The sequence below is a fragment of the Schistocerca gregaria genome, chromosome 7 (genome assembly GCF_023897955.1).
Source record: "Schistocerca gregaria isolate iqSchGreg1 chromosome 7, iqSchGreg1.2, whole genome shotgun sequence".
Taxonomy (NCBI): domain Eukaryota; kingdom Metazoa; phylum Arthropoda; class Insecta; order Orthoptera; family Acrididae; genus Schistocerca; species Schistocerca gregaria.
Window position 1 is genome coordinate 84707571 of NC_064926.1, and position 21270 is coordinate 84728840.

Genomic DNA, 21270 nt, shown 5'->3' on the forward strand with positions numbered 1-21270 from the left:
GGAGGGGCCGAAGGGTCGACCTCCATCGGGCCGGGGCACCCGACGGGCGAAGACGACATATGGTCCGGAGCGGGCAAGAGTTCCATGTCGGAGGAGAACTGGTCACGGGAAGCGATCGGCGGCTTGTGACCCAGGGAGGCGCCTGGCGGTTGCAGCGACGCGTCCACTGCGGGCGTCGCCAGCGGGAGAACAGGCGGCGGCGGCTGCGGCGGCGGCGGCGGCGGCGATGGCGGCGGCGCGTTGCCATGGGGCAAAATGGAAGGCAGCGTCGGTTTCACCTGGGGCTGAGGCGAGACAGTAGAGGGGTCCGCGGGGCGCTGACCGGACGGCACCGTCGCTGAAAGCAGGCGGCGAGCGGCAGATCCCGTGCGACGACAGAAGGGCAGCTGATTGAGATCCCGACCAACCTCACCAGAGGCCCCCAAAACCACATACACTCCTGGAAATTGAAATAAGAACACCGTGAATTCATTGTCCCAGGAAGGGGAAACTTTATTGACACATTCCTGGGGTCAGATACATCACATGATCACACTGACAGAACCACAGGCACATCGACACAGGCATCAGAGCATGCACAATGTCGGCACTAGTACAGTGTATATCCACCTTTCGCAGCAATGCAGGCTGCTATTCTCCCATGGAGACGATCGTACAGATGCTGGATGTAGCCCTGTGGAACGGCTTGCCATGCCATTTCCACCTGGCGCCTCAGTGGGACCAGCGTTCGTGCTGGACGTGCAGACCGCGTGAGACGACGCTTCATCCAGTCCCAAACATGCTCAATGGGGAACAGATCCGGAGATCTTGCTGGCCAGGGTAGTTGACTTACACCTTCTAGAGTACGTTAGGTGCATCGGGATACATGCGGACGTGCATTGTCCTGTTGGAACAGCAAGTTCCCTTGCGCGGCCTAGGAATGGTAGAACTATGGGTTCGATGACGGTTTGGATGTACCGTGCACTATTCAGTGTCCCCTCGACGATCAACAGGGGTGTACGGCCAGTGTAAGAGATCGCTCCCCACACCATGATGCCGGGTGTTGGCCCTGTGTGCCTCGGTCGTATGCAGTCCTGATTGTGGCGCTCACCTGCACGGCGCCAAACACGCATACGACCATCATTGGCACAAAGGCAGAAGCGACTCTCATCGCTGAAGACGACACGTCTCCATTCGTCCCTCCATTCACGCCTGTCGCGACACCACTGGAGGCGGGCTGCACAATGTTGGGGCGTGAGCGGAAGTCGGCCAAACGGTGTGCGGGACCGTAGCCCAGCTTCATGGAGACGGTTGCGAATGGTCCTCGCCGATACCCCAGGAGCAACAGTATCCCTAATTTGCTGGGAAGTAGCGGTGCGGTCCCCTACGGCACTGCGTAAGATCTTGACGTGCATCCGTGCGTCGCTGCGGTCCGGTCCCAGGTCGACGGTCACGTGCACCTTCCGCCGACCACTGGCGACAACATCGATGTACTGTGGAGACCTCACGCCCCACGTGTTGAGCAATTCGGCGGTACGACCACCCGGCCTCCCGCATGCCCACTATACGCCCTCGTTCAAAGTCCGTCAACTGCACATACGGTTCACGTCCACGCTGTCGCGGCATGCTACCAGTGTTAAAGACTGCGATGGAGCTCCGTATGCCACGGCAAACTGGCTGACACTGACGGCGGCGGTGCACAAATGCTGCGCAGCTAGCGCCATTCGACGGCCAACACCGCGGTTCCTGGTGTGTCCGGTGTGCCGTGCGTGTGATCATTGCTTGTACAGCCCTCTCGCAGTGTCCGGAGCAAGTATGGTGGGTCTGACACACCGGTGTCAATGTGTTCTTTTTTCCATTTCCAGGAGTGTGCATAGCGCTGTTGAGACAGCGAAGAATGCGCTCTTCGAGCCAATGCCGTGAACCTCGATAGTGGCAAAAGTAGACAACGTCGCCTGGAGCAAACGCAGGTGTCTGCCGCTGCACAGGAACCTGATGCGGCGGATGTAGCAAAGACATCAAGGTTCGATGAGGGCGACCGTGGAGCAACTCAGTCGGCGAGCGACCATCTCGGGGCTGAGAGCGATACGAGGACAAAAAGAGCAATAAGGCGTCCTCCCGAGAATGCGACTCTTTCAACTTCAACATCTGTGACTTGAAAGTCCTGACCAATCGTTCAGCGGCACCGTTTGACTGCGGCGAAAACGGCGCCGACGTCAGATGTTGAATACCATTGGCCCTGCAGAATGACTGAAATTCTGCGGACATGAATTGTGGGCCATTGTCGGAAACAATAATCTGTGGAAGACGTTCAATGCAAAAGATAGCAGATAACGCTTGGAGGGTGGCAGATGAAGACTTCCGGACTAACAAAGGAAAATTACTGAATGAATCTACCACAACCAACCATCGAACATTCCAGAATGGACCAGCAAAATCGATGTGTAAGCGTTGCCAAGGGGAAGTGGCTTTTGGCCATGCAAAGAATTTCCGCGGTGGTGCTGATTGTTGTTCGGCACACACCATGCAAGAAGAGCACATATTCGTAATCGCGGCATCGATTCCGAAGCAAGTACAGTGCTGACGAGCAAGTTGTTTCGTTCTCACTATACCCCAATGCCATTGGTGGAGAAGCTGTCAGACAGAGGACTGTAACGAACGTGGTACCACGACCCTGGACTGATTATCAGAACGCAACAGCAAAACACCACGTCGTACAAAAAGTCTCTCCTTGTGAGCAAAAAATCGGCGAACCAACGGGTCTCCGATCCGTGACTTTGACAAGGGCCATTTCGTAGCAACAAAACGCAGAACGGGAGCAGGGACAGGGTCGGCAGCTGTGGCTGTAGCTACACGACGAAAATCAATCGGAAACGATTCGATCACGTCATCTGTTGCCGCATCAATAAACATGCAAGCAAGTTCGGAGGAATCGAATGCCCTATCCTCAGCAACAGGCAAGCGGGAAACGCATCGGCGTTTCCGTGTTTAGCAGTGGACCGATACAAGGTATCGTAGCGGTACTGCGAGAGGAAAATAGGACAGCGAATGAATTTCTGCGCTGTACGTGGAGGTACAGGCTTTGTCCTATGAAAAAGCGATGTCAAAGGTTTGTGGTCTGTGATTATGGTAAAGTGACGACCATACAAGAAATCATGAAACTTTGTAACACCAAATACGAGAGCCAATGCTTCTTTCTCGATCTGTGAATAATTTCTTTGCGCAGACGAGAGCAATTTGGACGCAAAGGAGATCTGGCGGTCATGCAATCCATCTTTGTGCACAAGCACAGCACCGATCCCGAAATCCGATACATCCACCATCAACAAAAGGGGCTTCTGGGGATCGAATGGCGTAAGGCAAGTATTGGAAAGTAACGCCGATTTCAACTGGCGAAAGGCGCGTTCGCATTCCTTCGTCCAGACGAAAAGAACACCCTGTAAGTAGGCTGTTTAGGTTTTTTTATTGGTAACGCCGCCGCCACATAGCGCTCTGTATAAAAATCACTGGCTGTGTCTTGTGCAGTCTGTGGCTGGTTTGCATTGTTGTCTGCCATTGTAGTGTTGGGCAGCGGCAGCTGGATGCTAACAACGCGTAGCGTTGCGCAGTTGGAGGTGAGCCGTCAGCAGTGGTGGACGTGGGTAGAGAGATGGCGGAGTTTTGAAATTTGTAAGAATTGATGTCATGAAGTGATATATATATTATGACTACTAAGGTAAATACATTGTTTGTTCTCTATTAAAATCTTTCATTTGCTAACTATACCTATCAGTATTTAGTGCATTCCGTAGTTTGAATCTTTTATTTAGCTGGCAGTAGTGGCGCTCGCTGTATTGCAGTAGCTTGAGTAACGAAGATTTTTGTGAGGTAAGTGATTTGTGAAACGTATAGGTTTATGTTAGTCAGGGCCATTCTATCGTAGGGATTTTTGGAAGTCAGATGGCGTCGTGCAAAAAATATTGTGTGTCAGTTTAAGCACAGTCACGTATAATTTTTCAAAGGGGACGTTTCAACCCTTACGGCGTAAGCGATGAAGCGGAGCTGAAATGGAAGATGCGTGTGGAATATATTTACGATAATAGTTGATTTTTCCCAGCACACGCTGCTTCAAATTCTGCGGCGACGGCAAGTCTTGTATGGCACGAAGGTGCGTGGGACTGGGATGTATGCCTTGGGCATTGAGTACATGTCCCAATTATGGCAAGTCCCGAGCAAAAAACACACATTTGTCCTTCCGCAAGCGAAGACCATTTTGTCGCAAGACCTGAAATAATATTCTGAGATTGGTCAAATGTTGTTCTTGCGTCTTTCCGGAGAACACAATATCGTCCAGATAATTTGTTACAGTCGGGCCCGACGCACAAACAGTTTGTAGATATTGCTGAAACAATGCAGGGGCGGATGCACACCCGAATGGCAGTCGTTTCAATCGATACAAACCAAGATGCGTGTTAACCACCAAAACGCGCTGGGATTCTGCGTCTACCGGTATTTACAAGTACGCATCTGCTAGGTCCAACTTCGAAAAATATTTACCCGGTCACAGTTTGTCAAAAAGATCTTCCGGTATGGTAAAGGAAAAGTTGCAATCACTAGTTGTGGATTCACTGTTGCCTTGAAGTTCACACACAGTCTCAACTCGCCGGTAGGTTTTGGCAAAATGACTAAGGGTGATGCCCAGAGAGAAGACTGCACACGTTCAATTACACCTTGTGATTCTAAATCGTGTAACGTTTTTGCGACCTCATCACGCAATGCGTGGGGAACATTGCGCGCTCTGAAAAATTTCGGTTGCGCGTTTACTTTCAGTTCCAAATGTGCTTTATAGTTCTTAGCGCAACCGAGGCCCGGTGCAAAAATGTCTGCAAATTCTTCACATAGACGAGAAACACTGTCTGAAGGCACAGTCTGGTTCACTGATAGGACATGATTTACTATAGATAAGTTAAACAACTGAAATAAATCGAAACCAAACAAGTTCACTGCAGAAGAAGAACGAAGGACGTAAAATGACACAACTTTTGTTTGTCCTTTGTATGTTGCAAGAAGGCTGCACTGTCCTAACACAGGGATGTTTTGACCTGAATAGCTATGTAATTTAACATTTGAGGCAGGCAACGGAGGTGTTCCCAGCAGTTTGTAAGTGTCTTGATTGATCAGTGAAACTGCAGTTTCGGTATCGAGCTGGAATGGTATCACTTTGCCGTTAATGTCCAAGTCTACAAAAAGTTTATTGTCCTGCTGACGACAAGAGCGACTGTCTCGTGCAACGTGAACGGACACTGGTACAGAATCACTTGCGACTTGACGGGAGTTCCGGCGATGTCGACGCACACTATTTTTGGGACGAACACAATCACTGTTAGAGAGAGTGGCACTGGGCGGTGTGGAATGAACTACCTGAATTTCCATGGGCGAAGTTTCGCGAGCCTGAGTATCCTTGGTTCGATTCCGATTCCGGCGCGAAGCAAAGGACCTGGAACGGTTTTGAGCTTCCGGTCTGAGCTTTTTCTGGCAAACACTCTGGACATGTCCTTCTTTATTACAATAAAAGCAAACAGCTTGGCGTGACGGGCAATTCTCACGCGAATGTTTAGTAGCACACAGCGGGCATGATTTGATCACTGCATTTGCTTGCCGGCGTGGCACGCGTGGCTGAGAGCCTGGCGGCAGCGGCGCGGGCGGGCGCGAGGGCTGTTTACTGCTCCGTGCAGCTCGCCCGGTGGGCCGGTTAACCTGACACACTGCTGGCGAAGTTTCAAATGAATCCTGAGCAAAGTCAAGTGTGTCTTGCCGATCCAATATGTCCATCACTTGTTAAAGGGAGGGATTGAGTAGTTTCAGAATCTGTTCCCTTACACGAACATCAGAAACGTTCTGTGCAATTGCATCACGTACCATAGTATCTGAATAAGGGAGTCCACATTGACACTCAAAAGCACAATCCCAAGTAAGGCCTTGCAAGGTTGCAACCCACTCCCGATTAGTCTGACCTGCCGTACGTTTTGTACGAAAGAAGGCATACCTTTTTGCAGCAACATTGACTGATTCTTTAAAATATGCAGCTACTGCAGACACAATTTCTTCGTAGGACAGAGTTGCAACGTCGCGTCGGGGAAATAATTTGACTATCACACGGTACGTGGTCACTCCTACTGAAGAAAGGAGGATAGGCTGCCGCTCGTTACCTTGAATTCTGTAGGCGCCGAGATGGAATCCAAATTGGCGTGACCACTCCGTGCAGCTTTCCAGTGCAACATCGAAAGGTCGAAAAGTGGGTGCAACAGCGTGTTGTGGCTGCGTTAGCGGTGAAGCGGCTGCTGCCGCATCGTTTTGCATCGCCTGTTGACCCTGGACGAGCTGTCCAAGGGCATCCAGTAAGGCCTGCTTCTGCTGATTCTGTAAGCGATAAAATTCGGACAGTACATCTGGAGATTGTGGCGAAGCCATTACACAAGTAAATCAGGGCAATTTAGAAAACAACGCGGTATTGCCTCGTCGCCAATGCTGTGGTTGGAAGGAGAGCCAACCCGTATAACTAAAGAAGGACGAAATGCATGCGTTGTAGCTCACGCAGGCTGGCGTGAGGTCTGGAACATGACAAGGGAATTAGAGTTGAGAAAAACGGACGTAGCTGGTGGAATACTTAACTTTAATCCATTAATGGAGAACGTCGCTCTTTATGGTACATGATTCACAATATCAATATTACGGATACTGGCGCCTTGCTAGGTCGTAGCAAATACGTAGCTGAAGGCTATGCTAACTATCGTCTCGGCAAATGAGAGCGTAGAAGTCAGTGAACCATCGCTAGCAAAGTCGGCTGTACAACTGGGGCCAGTGCTAGAAAATCTCTCTAGACCTGCCGTGTGGCGGCGCTCGGTCTGCAATCACTGATAGTGGCGACACGCGGGTCCGACGTATACTACCGGACCACGGTCGATTTAAAGGCTACCACCTAGCAAGTGTGGTGTCTGGCGGTGACACCACACTCTTTCAATCATCAATCCTCTGGCAGGTTTGATGCGGCCCGCAACGAAGTGCTGAATGTATTCCAACATCTGTTTTCCTCTATATACAGCTCGCCCTAGCACCATGTAAGTTGTTTCCTGTTATCTTAACGAATGTCCTATCATCCTGTCCCTTCTTCTTGTCAACGTTTTCCACCTCATTCTCTTCTATTCCGGTTCAGTCCACGTGGCACTACCATGCAATGTTGTGTTCCAAACGTACATGTTCAGAAGTTTCTTCCTCAAATTAAGGCCTGTGCTCGTTACCAGCAAACTTATCTTGGCCAGGAGTGCCCTTTCTGACAAGGAGGGTTCCTTTTTATGTCCTCATTCCTTCTTCATGGATTATTTTGATGCCTTATTTGCAGTGTTTCTTAGTTTCGTGATTCCAGATTGTGGCCTTAAGTTCTCGCTGTTCTCATTTCTGCTTTTTCTTCTTACCTTCTTTTATGACTTGCTCAGTCCATATTCTGTATTCATTAGACTGTTCATACAATTTAACACATCATGTAATTCTTCTTCACTTTCACTGAAGATAGAATTTTCGACCCACTCTTGAATCTTTCTTTCATTTCCGTCAGTTCTTGTTCGATGTAGGGGCTGAACAGTAGAGGTGAAAGAATACATCCCTGCCTTTTTATTCCGAGCACTTCCTTGTTCGCCTTCCAGTCTTGTTGTTTGCTCTTGGTTCTTGTACATGTTGTATATTACCCGTTTTTCCGTATAGCTTACCCCTATTTTTCCACAATTTAGAATATCTTGCACCATTTTACATCGTCGTACTCATTCTCCAGTTTCACAAATGCCCCATTCTTCGTTCAATAGTAAAATTCCTATTGTATTCTTAATATTATCGCCTTTTTAATTTCCCCGAAGGTTTGACTTTTATATAAATGAGACAGTCTTACAGACAATGATTTATTTTTCGATTTACTCACATTTTTATGCAACCATTTCGCATTAGCATCCCTGAGCTTCCTATCCATTTTGTTTATACTCAATACTTCGAGATTTATAGTGTCAATAGTTTTCCGAGATTACCAAATTTCAGGCTATGGACAACACAGTTGTCGATCGCCCGCAAGCATTTGCATTCTGGTGCGCCGACGGTTGAGATTGAGACTTTCCTGGCAGTGAGCAGCTTCAACGAAGGGTATTCAGCAGTTCTGAAGACCATGGCAACGATGGACGTCACCCTGGGACTCTATTGGACGCAGTTCGCCAAGCATTCGGACGACCCCCGGATTCAAGCGGCAGAAAACTGCTTGTCACCGGCCGTACGAGCGGCTCTGGAGCAGCGCAGGATGGCCCAGATAGAGCAGAACGCCCTCTATGAGGAAGAGGAAGGAAGTCTACTGACTGGTTTGATGCGGCCCGCCACGAATTCCTTTCCTGTATTAACCTCTTCATCTCAGAGTAGCCCTTGCAACCTACGTCCTCAATTATTTGCTTGACGTATCTCTGTCTTCCTCTACAGTTTTTGCCCTCTACAGCTCCCTCTAGTACCATAGAAGTCGTTCCCTCATGCCTTAGCAGATGTACTATCATCCTGTCCCTTCTCCTTATCAGTGTTCATATTCTTTTCCTCTCCGACTACTTTATGAACCCGGAACAGCAGATTGAAAGTAAGTTGCATAATACTGGATTTATATGTAGTCAAAACTACAAACGTGTTTTCCACGAAATGGCTTTTTTATCGCGCGGTATGGTCATGTCAAATCTACTGAACCGATTGGCATTATTCTATGTTTCCGACGAAGCTAACTAAGTTGTCTAGGAGTTGTACCACTTTTATTCCGATCCATCAACTATAAATGTTTTTACTTGGCCGACGAAGTCGAAAAATCGATGAAAAAACCCCATTTTTTTTTCAAATGGCCGTCATTTTGTTTCCTGTGGTCCAAATAACTTACGCGATGTACAACTCCTAAATAATCTTGTATAATTCGCTAACGTCAACTCAATTTTGATTTCCGATGAGCCGGCTGACCGGTGACATACCGCGAGTGGAGGTCTAAATCGAAATTTTGTTTAGTTCCGACGGCACTTTCGCCTTTGGTCTTCGACATTTCCAGTCGAAAAAATTCCAGTTTATAGAGGAAGTATCAACAAACATTTTGACCAAATTTGACCTTGATATCTATAACACATCCCGAGGAAGAAATTCTCAAAGAACATGTTTTTTTCTGGCCAAAGATAGCAAACCTCCACTTAACGAACGAGAGCAACAGCGTTTTAAGTATTAACATGAAAATGTGAAACAATCACAGAAATAAATATGGGACATACGACAAACATAAACGTTAGTAGAGTGCGGCGAAATCTGGCGTTTATGAGCTATGGCGCTAGACGTCCGACGTGAATGCCTGTGCTAGAAGCGCCTGTTCTGGGCTCGTGGCCATATCAGTTGGACTCTAGACGACTGGAAAACCGTGGCGTGGTCAGGTATGGTTCGAGTGGGGCACCAGACACCACGAAGCCGTGGACCTAAATTGTTGACCAGGCACTGTGCAAGCTAGTGGTGGCTCCATAATGGCGTGGGCTGTTTTTACACGAAATGGACTGGATCCTCTAGTGCAAATGAACTATCACACTCTGGAAATGATTATGATGGGCGACTTGGAGACCACTTGCAACCATTCATTCACTTGATGTTCCTAAACAACGATATCATGCCCCGGGCTACAATTTTTCGCGATTTGTTTGAAGAAAATTCTGAACAGTTCGAGCAAGTGATTTGACCATCCAGATCGGCCGATGAGAATCCGACCGACGATTTAAGGAACGTAATCGAGAGGCAACACTTTCGTAATTATGGACGGTTACAAAGGCAGCATGGCTCAGTATTTCTGCCACTGACTTCCAGTCCGTCCCACGTCGAGTTGTTTCAGAACTTCGGGAAAAGGACGTCCGACACGATATTAGGACGTACCCCATGACTTTTGTCACCTCAGTGTATTGTCCCCTTGCATACCTTAGAGCCACATCTCAGAAACACGCCTCTGCTGACTAGCGCACAGTTTTACAGTCCCTGGTGACAGAGCGACGAAAGTAAACGCTCTAGGGAGGAGCAGACAACCGGTAATACTTTTGAGGGCAGCTCGTTTTGTATTATCACGTAATAGGGGAGAGAGTGTGGCAGATATGATACTCGAGTTGGGATGGAAGTCATTAAAGGAAAGACGTTTTTCGTCGCGGTGAGATATGTTTACGAAATTTCAGTCACTAACTTTCTCTTCGGAATGCGAAAGTATTTCGTTGAGCCCAACCTATATAGGCACGAATGATCGTCAAAATAAAATAAGAGAAATCAGAGCTCCAACAGAAAGTTTTAGGTGTTCGTTTTTCCCGCTCGCTGTTCGGGAGTGAAATGGTAGGAAGATAGTGTGATTCTGGTTCGATGAACACTCTGCCAAGCACTTAAATGTGAACAGCAAAGTAATCATGTAGATGTAGATGTAGATGTTGAATCCACAGTCAATACGACACGTAAGAACGAGCCCAGACGACTCCCTGATTTGCCGGAATCACGTAAACAACGAAACGAATGCGATATAAACTTAATTCACAGTGGCCGAAACTCGGTCCTACCAGTGACAGTTTAGACCTCACACATGGCTTCGTTTTGCCTAGTGCCTGCAATCTGATGCTGCGCCAGCACTCAGGACTCACCGTTCGTCACCGGACACTCTCTCCTGTCTGCCTGGAATCACTTGCGCGGTGACGCCATTCCGCGGTCGCCAGGGCTGAGGGAAAGCAAAAGGTGTTAAATCTGAAAGTGACCAATCATACTCCCTCCCTCCTGTCGTAGTTCCTTCATACTCGTCTGCCACGCGGGGTAGCCGTGCGGTCTGGGGCGTCTTGTCAGGGTTCGCGCGGCTACCCCGTCGGAGGTTCGAGTCCTCCCTCGGGCATAGGTGCGTGTGTTGTCCTTAGCGGAAATTAGTTTAAGATACATTAAGTAGCGCTTAAGCCTAGGGACCGATGACCTCAGCAATTTGTTCCCATAGTTCTTACCAGAAATTTCCAAATATTTCAAACTCGACGCCTTACTCGGTCGTCTACCGCCCCACACTCTAGCGAGTTCTACTCTCGTATTGAAATGGAGGAGCTTAAAGCTCGTTAGATTATAAAAATGTCCAATCATCTCATGGCCCACGACTCTGCATCCCTCTGTCTCTGTCACCCTTGGCCGTCTTCGTCATCTCCGAAATGGCGCTCGGTCGCAGGGCCAGAGGAGAGTGGTATGATGATCAGTTAAAGAAATATTTTGTAGCCAAGGTCGCGTTGGAAGCTATCTTTTATTGGCCAGTTTCGACGGGAAAGACTCTCGTCTTCACACTTTTAAAAATTTTTCTGTTGTACGTCATTTCCATTATGTGTTCATTACTCACAGCAAGGTAGACGTTAACATGACTTGAGTCATGAACGCACTGTGGAACATGACTTAAAAGTTAACATGGCGTGAATAATGAAAGCACAATGTGATACGACGTATAATCAGTTGACAGTCTTACCTATCGAAAAGGGTCAATAAAGCATAGTTTGGGCCGTGCCCTTAACTACACGAAAGTTGTTTAAACTACATACAGAGCGCTTCTTCTCATTTCTCATTATGAGGAACTTCAGTCTGATTTGATAAAATCCAATCAAGTACCTTTTGAGACTATGCGTCTTTCTGTCCCTCTCTGTCCTGCTCTTTGCTCTCATGTCTACAACTGTTACTCTGTATGGATAGAGGTGTTAAATTTGGACGCGCCAATGAATCTCGAATTCGTTGTGCATTTTCCCATTTCGCTCAGGAAACGTCTCCGGACACGGCGGCCATCGCAGCTCCACGCCTCCCATCAGACCCGAATTCTCAACTTAATCGCGAGCTACTGACGTGGCGCCCTTGCCCATTACCCTCATTATTCGTGGCGTTTCGCCGATTCCCGTAAGAGTTCGAGAATGGGGAGAATCTGCTCTGAAGGTATCACTGGCAATTCTCTCCTTATGGCAATTAACGTAATCAGAATAATGGGCAGCGGCACTACGTTAGCAGGATGCGGGTACGTTAAGAATCTGTGCAGCTGCGATGACCGCTGTGTCCAGCTGGTTCAGTAGTTAGAGCATCTGCCTAATAAACAGGAGACCTGGGCTCGAATCCTGGTCCAACACAAATTATTAACTTCTCCGGTTGATCTAACTCAATACCCAGTAGCAGCTGCATGTCGTAATTCCTTTTTGTCTTGGTTAATGGCTGCAGGATCAAATTGGTGTCTGCTGTTTCGGACATGTGATTACCAATGACCTGTAAACGGAGAACAGTAACTCGTACAAGAAGTTGCCTCTCTTTTTCAAATGACAGGAGGCCTGTAACAGTGAAAGCAGCGTTATGTATCTGTTGTGTACATAGTTCCGCGTAAGCGCGTACACGAATTTCCCACTAGACCTCGCCCCACTAAGCACAACAGCGCAGGCGCAGCGCTCGTCTGTCACCGCACTACGAGATGGCGCTGCCATAGAGACGGACCAAATTCTGCTTCCGCCGATCCGCGAATTAATATGTAGCGCAGCCAATGAGATTGCTGCTAACATAGAACCTTTTCTCCTCGTGGATCATACCCGCGCAGTGATATATGAACGCGCGAGGTATTATAACTGTGGTGTCACCGCCAGACACCACACTTGCTAGGTGGTAGCCTTTAAATCGGCCGCGGTCCGGTAGTATACGTCGGACCCGTGTGTTGCCACTATCAGTGATTGCAGACCGAGCGCCGCCACACGGCAGGTCTACAGAGACTTCCTAGCACTCGCCCCAGTTGTACAGCCGACTTTGCTAGCGATGGTTCACTGACTTCTACGCTCTCATTTGCCGAGACGATAGTTAGCATAGCCTTCAGTTACGTTATTTGCTACGACCTAGCAATGCCCCATTATCAGTACTATGGATATAGTAAACCATGTATCGTCAAGAGCGACGTTCGTCATTAATGGATTAAAGTTAAGTATTCCACCAGCCACGTCCGTTTTTCTCAATTCTAATTCCCTTGTCATGTTCCAAGCCTCACGCCAGCCTGCGTGAGCTGAAACGCGTGCATTTCGGCCTCCTTTAGTAACCCTGTGTTGGCTCTCCTGCCAACCACAACAATAACGAATGTGCATTTGTCTGTACCAGTCTGCGTTAGTCTGTACCAGTCTACAGTCAACTTTCAGTCTGCGCCTAATAAGATTACCATATTCCTGTACATAGCCATGAAGATAAACACATAGACACTTTTTCAAGTATCAGAGATATATGAGAATAAGATTAACGCACCAGTACCAAGGGAACTTCAGATTGTCAATTGTAAATAGCATCCGGAACAGAGTTAAGTAATTTTTATGTTTTTTATTATTTTAATAAATGTGTGTGAAAATTAATCAAGTTCTGTTTTAAAGTTGGTCACCATCAATCTGCTACTCTAAGCGTGCAAGTGGCATTTCTATCGGCTGACCTAACGGCAGAAGATAAACACGCCACGATAAGACCACGAGACACATTGCTGACACCCGTCTACTTCGTTAGAGCGACAAATCAAACAATCTGATGGTGTGTGTACTGAAGGTCTTACAGTACGCACACCACAGTATCACAAAGTTAACTCGACTTCAAGGAAGGTTGCAGTTTTGAGCATTTGCTTTAACTGAGACTACACCCTGCTACAGTTTGACCAAAAAAATGGTGCCCCTTCCGCTGATTTTCACTTTTTGTCACAGAAATTTTGTTCCAGACATTTCTATATCGATGTATCTCGTGCTGTTATACAACTTCTACGCCTCTTCTTCATTTCAGAAACATTGGCTTATGACATGTGTCGTGTGACAATGGTGGCAAACAGGTTGTCCATGAAGCTGCTGCAGTAGCGTCAAGGTTTCTCCAGTGCATAAATATACGGAGTGTAGTTGAAGGATAAGACGACTGGAATATTAAGTAGCTAATTAAGCAATAATTCGCTTTGAAACGCTATTTATATCATGCAATTATAAGCAGTAAATCTGGGCTCTATGGGCAACAAAGGTCACCGTCTTACAACATCTAGATTTTTAACGTTATCCACTAACACTCAAGTAGTCTGTGATAGTACTTATGAATAATAATCGTAGCCATCAGCATTCACAGATTGTGGCATACGCAACAGCAAAATATTATACATGTAAATTTTGTAACACCCTTGTGTGACAGCCGTTAGCAAGTTCCACTTAAAGATAATGCAAACTACTGTGTCTATAAAAAGGTAATTGGAAACACATTATAAATACTCATATCAATTTTCCACATCTATGGTTTCTGGAAGGAATATCCGTGTCAGTAAAGTACCAAGAAACATTTCTGGTCGTATGCCAAGCAAAACCCGGGGTCTAGGGGTAGCGTATTTGATTCAAAATCAAAACGTATTCGGTCCCGGGTTCCAATTCCTCTGTTGCTTAAATTCTGAATAATAATCATCATTGGCGGCCGAAGACTTCCAGCATAAGAAGTCACCCTCACTCTGCCAACGGCCTTATCCTAGGGATAGGAAACTAGCCCTAAAGGCGGAAGAATCAGCAATGATCAACTGCATGAGGATGCAGATGGCAGTGGAAACCACTGCATTAAAGACACGTAACATGTATTCACAGGACATGTGGCCTGTAGTTGAAGAAGTGTCATGACGATCTCTCCATTGCTGCAGACGAATGTTGAAAATTAGGTGGACTGATAAGGTAAGAAATGAGGAGGCTCTGTGCAGAATCGGAGAGAAAAGGAATGTGTGGAAGACACTGATAAGGAGAAGAGACAGGATGATAGGACGTCTGTTAAGACATGAGGTCATGAATTCCATGTTACTAGAGGGAGCTGTAGAGTGCATAAACCGCAGAAGAAGACAGAGGCTGGAATACATCCAGCAAATAATTGAGGACGTTAGTTGGAAGTGCTACTCGAAAAGGTTAGCACATGAGAGAAATTCGTAGCGGGCCGCATCAAACCAGTCAGAAGACCGATGAAAGAAAAAGAAAGAAAGAGAAAGCCATTAAATAGTCAAGGTAGTGGTACCGTATTCGGGAAGTGCAGCACTTAAACCCCAATGCAGTCTTGGAGATTTATTGGTTGTGTTACAAACCACTTTTCGACCAACAGGAATGCTGGGGTGATTAATTAAACAATGACACGCACTACTTCTTTCAGCATCATTGATCATTGTCCAGAGATTTTACTCCACTTGCAGTTACTTTCATCTGATTTTAAGCTGCTTTCATATTCGAGGGGGAGAAAGTTGAGATTGCTTCTTCAATACGGCAATGGACAAGCCCTTTCTCACTCTTTCTTCTATCGAGTAAGTGATCGCTCTTTAAGTGATCACCTTGTTGAAAAGACAATTATAGCCCTAGCAAAGTCACGTAATTATTAACTAAATTTTTTACATATTCATGAATTGATTTGGCAAGATGTTGGCTAGACTTTTTCTAAATGATTCTGTAAATTTTATTATATATAATAGCATCACTATGGATTCCTTTTCTATTTGTAGGATTATTTAAATATGTTATAATGAAAATGTACATAACATTTATTGTAACAAATATTGTAACATTCGCTTTACGCATCACTAGTAATGTAAAAAATAATAGGTAAAATAATAGGTTCGACGGCACATGATTTATGCCTTGAAATTAAAATAATATTTTATTGTGTGGTGCCACATTTGTAATGATTTGTGGTCACAATCAAAACTTTGACACTGTTATTGGCCAAACTAATCGTAAGAAAATGAACTTGCCACTGTGTGGTGAGCCTCATATTATGAGCCGGCCGGAGTGGCCATGCGGTTAAAGGCGCTACAGTCTGGAACCGTGCGACTGCTATGGTCGAAGGTTCGAATCCTGCCTCGGGCATGGATGTGTGAGATGTCCTTAGGTTAGTTAGGTTTAAGTAGTTCTATGTTCTAGGGGACTGATGACCACAGCAGTTATGTCACATAGTGCTCTGAGCCATTTGAACCATTTTAATCATATTATGATTGGTTTGAAAAATATATGCCACAAATCTGTCATTGCTGTGGCAATAGAGTTAAAGAAAACATTTAAATGAGCTCAGAGCTCACATGCCTCTTAATATGATATAATATGATTCCTTGCTTAATTTCTGCAATTAGGTGAGAGATATAGTATTTGAAAGAGAGAATCTATTTTCTATAAAATATGACGTTTCCAGTATAAAGAAATACTCGAGCGAGACTTGTACTACATAAGTTTGAGGAGGAACTTATGCAATAACGCAGTGACGTATGGTTGTCAGTGGACAGGAGGTCCCTGAGTCTGCCTACGTTGTCAAACTGTCCCACCAGAGGAAAATTTGACTTCAGGTGTGGTTGTCAGTGGATATGAAATCCCTGAGTCTGCCTACACCGTTAATTAACTGATGTTGGAATATTAGTGTGGTTGTCAGTGGATATGAAGTCCCTGAGTCTGCTGCACTTAAAATATGTTGACCTGATTTCTTTTGACCAGAGGGAACTGCGAGCATAAAAACATAAAATATCATGTAGCCAGACCACTACTGATTAATGTCAAGGAAACGTAAGTTCCCAAATGCAGAAAATAAAATATAATTTTTTACTGGTTATTAGGTTATGTTAGCTTATTGAAGACTATTCAATGCTTAAGTAGTTACTGTTATAAATCTGTTAAAACTTATATGATCTTTTTTTATCTACTTATATATGAAACTTGTTATATTTCCTTTGATGTTTTCTTTTTACATACATACTAGGCTAGCAACATTTTCATATTATTTTTGTAAAACGAGCCATGTTATCTCCTTTCCAGTCAATTAGGCAAGCAACATTTCTGCCATTTTGTATAAATTTTTAACATTTTCTCTTGCCTATATGCCATGCAAGAAAATTTTCGTCGTCTTGCAAAAAAAAAAAAAAAAAAAAAAAAAAAAGAATACTTAGATGCTAAGCAAGAAATACTTTTAGTCACTGGATATAAATTGCAACATTTTTTCTCTTTGCCTAATTTATTCGTCGTTTTGTGAAAAAAAAATTCTGTTGTTCCTTGCCAATATGTTAGGCAAGAATTACCCTGCAAAATTTTCAAAAATGAGGCTGGGGATTATGAGAGTTGGCAATACTCTCTTAGGATTTAAAGGTTGGCTACAGCGCGCATACACTAGCTCTGGAATCAAAGATATTGTTATCGCGCCTCGCAGTGCACGGATTAACTAGTGGCAGTTTTGAAGCCAGTGTAGGAGCCCGCCTGCTGTGATGCGAATGTGTATTGGGCAAGTGGTCGTCGCCGAGCTGCCGTACCGCCGTGTCCGCCAGCAGCGACACAGAGTTTGGTAGAGAGTTGATATTTTTTTAATAATTTGCAGCTCGCTTATTAATTTAAAGGAAAGGGTTTGTGTATGTGCGTAGCAGCAGAGGATAATTTTGATAATGATAGGAGTTGAATTCTTAAGGGAAACCATTGTTAGGCAAATAGATTAAGTATTCAGTTTTGTCATTAATTTCTTTTTTAATTGTCAGGGAATTGTTTCACTATGCATTTAACTGAGAAGTATTTCAGTCTGTCTCAAGAGTTTGATTAATTTGTAATATTACTTTAATGCCACTGGAGACAGATTTACATACGAAACGATTGTTCAAAGAGCTTCTAGCGTTTTGTTAATTGAATGAGAAAGAATCGCTTTCAGAATATAGGTGTTTTTTTTGTTTTTGTTTTGAGGAATGACGTGTTTGGGTTATCATGTATCGAGTTTAGATCTGACCAAACCCTTTCTGTTGGATTATATGTATTTCTAGTAAGCAGCAACATCCGCAGCAACAGCGGGAGCCGCCATACAGAACATGCATTGCACTCAGCATGAATAATAGGTTTTTTTTGGGTTTTTGTTAAATAATGGAATGCAGCAGATCAAGCAGTGGCAGCAGACAGACCAAGTAAGTTATTTGTTGCGCACAGGACCAATTAAAAAAAATAAAGTTTAGGCGATCTCTGTAATAGTAAAGTTAACAAGAGCACAAGCACGAGATTTTCAGAAGAAAACACGAGATAAGAAGATAGAGCTCGCGACTTTTCCCGATTATACAAGAAACGGCGAATAACAGTAACACATCGGAATTACAGACTCTGGCTGCGTATACACAGTGATTTAAATCAATGGGGAAAGTTGAAAATTTGTGGCGGGCCAGGATTCGAACTCGGGTTTGCAGCTTACCACTAAGCCATCTGGACACAGCGGTCGTCGCACATGTACGGTCTACCCTAGCACGCCTCCCGTCAGATCCAACTTACCCACGCACTATTAATGTAGCGCCGCTCGTACATTATCCTCATTAGTCGCGACATTTCGCCGATTCCCGTCAGAGCTCGAGCCCGGTACGCATCCGCACCTCGCCTTAAGTATATATTGTGGTATACTTTCTTTCAGACATGTCAGAAAGAATAGACACCAGGTTGATTCAGCAGCTACGAAATGAGACACAAAGGAATTACACTGGTTGCAACGTGTGCCAAAGAACAGGCACCACTTTGGTCCAGCAGCCTCTATGAATTAAGGCACAATGGAGTTATACTCGCTGTGGGTGGGCATTGATTTAAATCAATGGAGAAGTTCATATTTTTATTGGATCGGGATTCGAAAACGGTCAGAGCATCTGCCAAAGAAGCAGTAGACCGGGTCCCAATCGCCATCCGACACAAATTTTCAACTTTCCCAATTGATTTAAATCAATGCCCATTCACAGCCAGTGTAACACCATTGTGTCTTTAATTCTTAGTGGCTGCTGGAGGCGAGGACGCAAACCATCTCTTCAGTGCGGATGGATGCCTGGCTCGAACTCTAACGCGAATTGGCGAAAAGTCGCGAGTGATGAGGATATTGGGCATGTGGTATTACATAAGTACCGGGTGATCAAAAAGTCAGCATAAATTTGAAAAGAATAAATCACGGAATAATGTAGAGAGAGAGGTACAAATTGACACACATGCTTGTAATTACGTGCGATTTTATTAGAACCAAAAAAATACAAACGTTCAAAAAATGTCCGACAGATGGCGCTTCACCTGATCAGAATAGCAATAATTACCGTATCAAAGTAAGACAAAGTGAAGATGATGCTATTTACAGGAAATGCTCAATTTTCCCACCATCATTCCTAAACAATAGCTGTAGTCGAGGAATAAGGTTGTGAACAGCACTATAAAGTACGTCCACAGTTATGGTGAGGTATTGGCGTCGGATGCTGTCTTTCAGCATCCCTAGAGATGTCGGTTGATCACGATATACTTGCGACTTCAGGTAACCCCTAAGCCAACAATCGCACGGACTGAGGTCTGGGAGCCTGGGAGGCCAAGCATGGCGAAAGTGGCGGCTGAGCACACGATCATCACCAAACGACGCGCGCAAGAGATCTTTCACGCGTCTAGCAATATGGGGTCTAAACATTCATGGCGGTGTCTGTTTGTTCAATGTCGTGTCTCCCTACCACTTTCGCGCAACGACGCTATGAGCATGTTTTTTAGGGAATTAACTAGTTTGCGTCTGGGACCTGTTGCTGGTAAGGAGACGCCAGACCACACATGACATGTAGAATTCAGAAGAGTTCAGTGAGATTAGCGATGATATAACCAAATACTAAATGATCTCAGCGTCAGTTCCATTGCACTCCCTGTAAAAGAATCTTAATACTAACTAAATTTAGTGGAAGTGGTTCAAGGCTTTCCTATTTTTAGTTAGCTGGTAAAATAACGCCGAAAAAGCAGTTAAGTTTACCATTGGAAATTTTATTCTACTCACAAAACATCGTTTGTAAATTGCACTATTGATAAAAGGAGATGTTTTAATACAGGATGGTAAAAACCAACTGCGTTCAACAAAAATGTGAACGAATATTCCCTGAATGGGTTTCCAAGTTCTACAATCGATCGAAGGATGACCTATGCCATATCACATCTATAATCTAGGTTTAATTTAAGTTTCACAAAAGAGAAAACTATCAAAATGGTCTACAGTGACCCTCAATTATCTTTAATTACTTATCTAACTTGTTGTAAATTACCATATCACCACCCTTCGAGCTTAATTTTTGCACTGAATTTAGGCAATGATTGAATCGTTGTCTAAGTCAGTCAAAAATTTTCTAATTTATTTAAATTTTGTTGCATATTGTTCAGCCACGTTATTCTGTTCTATGCTAGTTTGTATTACTAATTTATACTTTTATATTCTTCCACATTATAATTAAAAATGACAAGAGAAGAATATTTTTATGGTATTATTAATTTTTAATTTTTTTCTTTCTTTATTTAAGTGTGAAGATTGTTTTTTAAGAAGTTTGTTATCGAAAGTGAGGAGTCTTTCACATCGATTTTCTTAGAAATATTGTTTATATAAATATATTAATTAAGTAAAATCTATTCCTAACACATTTTCTAAATATCATGTACAAGTAAAAAGTTTTTGCTTCTAAACACTCATTTCAACATTGTTACACTAACAAATAAGAATTATTGCCAAGAATTGCTTTGACAAAGAAATATACATACACAAGTATTGAGATGTTATGCTAACATATGGTACAAATGTTAAAAAGAACTTTTGTTCTTTATATACTGTCCATTTCAGAACTAATGACTTATTTTTATCGACAGTGTATTTTTTCAGAATGAGATTTTCACTCTGCAGCGGAGTGTGCGCTGATATGAAACTTCCTGGCAGATTAAAACTGTGTGCCCGACCGAGACTCGAACTCGGGACCTTCGCCTTTTGCGGGCAAGTGCTCTACCAACTGAGCTACCGAAGCACGACTCACGCCCGGTACTCACAGCTTTACTTCTGCCAGTACCTCGTCTCCTACCTTCCAAACTTTACAGAAGCTCTCCTGCGAGACATGCAGAACTAGCACTCCTGAAAGAAAGGATATTGCGGAGACATGGCTTAGCCACAGCCTGGGGGAAGTTTCCAGAATGAGAATTTCACTCTGCAGCGGAGTGTGCGCTGATATGAAACTTCCTGGCAGATTAAAACTGTGTGCCCGACCGAGACTCGAACTCGGGACCTTTGCCTTTTGCGGGCAAGTGCTCTACCAACTGAGCTACCGAAGCACGACTCACGCCCGGTACTCACAGCTTTACTTCTGCCAGTACCTCGTCTCCTACCTTCCAAACTTTACAGATGCTCTCCTGCGAGACATGCAGAACTAGCACTCCTGAAAGAAAGGATATTGCGGAGACATGGCTTAGCCACAGCCTGGGGGATGTTTCCAGA

At 44.8% G+C, this 21270-nt stretch overlaps 1 non-coding gene across 1 annotated transcript; it reads right to left on the reverse strand.

Moving 5' to 3' along the window:
• Window positions 1-21033: 21033 nt before the first annotated feature.
• On the reverse strand, window positions 21034-21108 carry Trnal-caa (transfer RNA leucine (anticodon CAA)). The gene has a single exon. It is a non-coding gene; the product is annotated as a tRNA-Leu (tRNA).
• Window positions 21109-21270: the final 162 nt, after the last annotated feature.